Source organism: Rhinopithecus roxellana, chromosome 8 (genome assembly GCF_007565055.1).
Source record: "Rhinopithecus roxellana isolate Shanxi Qingling chromosome 8, ASM756505v1, whole genome shotgun sequence".
In the NCBI taxonomy this organism is placed as follows: domain Eukaryota; kingdom Metazoa; phylum Chordata; class Mammalia; order Primates; family Cercopithecidae; genus Rhinopithecus; species Rhinopithecus roxellana.
Window position 1 is genome coordinate 91,328,412 of NC_044556.1, and position 2,876 is coordinate 91,331,287.

Below are 2,876 nucleotides of genomic sequence, written 5' to 3' on the forward strand. Positions count from 1 at the left end.
TTGTTGGGTACTTTATCATGAAAGGGTGCTGACTTCTTCTTTTCTTTCTTTTTCTTTTATCAGACAGGGTCTCGCTCTGTCACCGAGGCTGCAGTGCAGTGGCATGATCTCGGCTCACTGCAACCTCTACCTCTCAGGTTCAAGCAATTTTCCTGTCTCAGCCACCTAAGTAGCTGGTACTATAGGCACCCACTGCCACGGCCAGCTTTTTTTGGTACTTTTAGTAGAGATGGGGGTTTCACCATGTTGGCCAGGCTGGTCTTGAACTCCTGACCTCAGGCTATCCACCCGCCTTGGCCTCCCAAAGTGCTGGGATTACAGGCGTGAGCCACCGCACTTGGCCTGACTTCTTTCAAATGCTTTTTCTGCACCTATTGAGATGATCATGTGGATTGTGTTCTTAATTGACTTTTGTGGTTTTTTGCTTGTTTGTTTTATTTTTATTTTTTTACACTGCAACCATGACAGATGAACTTAATTGATTTTTGAATGTTAGTCCAACCTTGCATTCCTGGGATAAATCTCACTTGGCCATGGTGTATAATACTTTTAGTATATTGTTGGATTCTGTTCCTTAGTATTTTGTTGAGAAATTTGTGTACCTATCATAAGAGATATTGATCTGTAGTTTTATTTTTTTGTGATGACTGTATCTGGTTCTGGCATCAGGGAAATGCCTCAAAGAAAGAGTTGAAAGCCTGACTCAGTGGCATGCACCTGTAGTCCCAGCTGCTCAGGAGGCTGAGGCAGGAAGATCACTTGAGCCCAGGACTTTGAGATCAGCATGGGCAACATAGTGATACCCGATTTCTAAAATAAATAAATAAAATGTTCCTTCTTCTTCTATTTTTGGAAGAGTATATGAAGGAATTATATTAATAATTCATTAACTATGTGGTAGAATTCCAAGTCTTTGCTATTGTGAATAGTGCCGCAATAAACATACGTGTGCATGTGTCTTTGTAGCAGAATAATTTATAATCCTTTGGGTATATACCCAGTAGTGGGATGGCTGGGTCATATGGTACATCTAGTTCTAGATCCTTGAGGAATTGCCATACTGTTTTCCATAATGGTTGAACTAGTTTACAATCCCACCAACAGTGTAAAAGTGTTCCTATTTCTCCACATCCTCTCCAACACCTGTTGTTTCCTGACTTTTTAATGATTGCCATTCTAACTGGTGTGAGATGGTATCTCATTGTGCTTTTGATTTGCATCTCTCTGATGGCGAGTGATGATGAGCATTTTTTCATGTGTCTGTTGGCTGTATGCATGTCTTCTTTTGAGAAATGTCTGCTCATATCCTTTGCCCACTTTTTGATGGGGTTGTTTGTTTTTTTCTTGTAAATTTGTGGTAGAATTAATCATTGGAGCCATCTAGACCTGGACTTTTCTTTGTGGGAAGTCTTAAAATTATTTGTGTAATAGCCTATTCAGCTGCTTTATTTCTACTTGAGTCAGTTTGGGTAGTTTGTGTCTTTTTAGGAAGGTCAATTTTGGAATAAGTGCGATGTGGTGCTGAGAAGAATGTATATTCTGTTGATTTGGGGTGGAGAGTTCTATAGATGTCTATTAGGTCCACTTGGTGCAGAGATGAGTTCAATTCCTGGATATCCTTGTGAACTTTCTGTCTCGTTGATCTGTCTAATGTTGACAGTGGAGTGTTGAAGTCTCCCATTATTATTGTATGGGAGTCTAAGTCTCTTTGTAAGTCTCTAAGGACTTGCTTTATGAATCTGGGTGCTCCTGTATTGGGTGTATATATATTTAGGAGAGTTAGCTCTTCCTGTTGAATTGATCCCTTTACCATTATGTAATGGCCTTCTTTGTCTCTTTTGATCTTTGATGGTTTAAAGTCTGTTTTATCAGAGACTAGGATTGCAACCCCTGCTTTTTTTTTGTTCTCCATTTTCTTGGTAGATCTTCCTCCATCCCTTTATTTTGAGCCTATGTATGTCTCTGCATGTGAGATGGGTCTCCTGAATACAGCAGACTGATGGGTCTTGACTCTTTATACAGTTTGCCAGTCTGTGTCTTTTAATTGGACCATTTAGTCCATTTACAGTTAAAGTTAATATTGTTATGTGTGAACTTGATCCTGCCATTATGATATTAACTGGTTATTTTGCTCGTTAGTTGATGCAGTTTCTTCCTAGCCTCGATGGTCTTTACATTTTGGCATGTTTTTGCAATGGCTGGTACCGGTCGTTCCTTTCCATGTTTATGGCTTCCTTCAGGGTCTCCTGTAAGGCAGGCCTGGTGGTGACAAAATCTCTAAGCATTTGCTTATCTGTAAAGGATTTTATTTCTCCTTCACTTATGAAACTTAGTTTGGCTGGATATGAAATTCTGGGTTTAAAATTCTTTTCCTTAAGAACGTTGAATATTGGCCCCCACTCTCTTCTGGTTTGTAGTGTTTCTGCCGAGAGGTCTGCTGTTAGTCTGATGGGCTTCCCTTTGTGGGTAACCCGACCTTTCTCTCTGGCTGCCCTTAAGATTTTTTCCTTCATTTCAACTTTGGTGAATCTGGCAATTATGTGTCTTGGAGTTGCTCTTCTTAAGGAGTATCTTTGTAGCATTCTCTGTATTTCCTGAATTTGAATGTTGGCCTGCCCTACTAGGTTGGGGAAGTTCTCCTGGATGATACCCTGAAGAGTGTTTTCCAACTTGGTTCCATTTTCCCCCTCACTTTCAGGCACCCCAATCAGATGTAGATTTGGTCTTTTTACATAATCCCATACTTCTTGCAGGCTTTGTTCATTTCTTTTTCTTCTTTTTTCTTTTGGTTTCTCTTCTCGCTTCATTTCATTCATTTGATCCTCAATCACTGATACTCTTTCTTCCAGTTGATCGAGTCGGTTACTGAAGCTTGT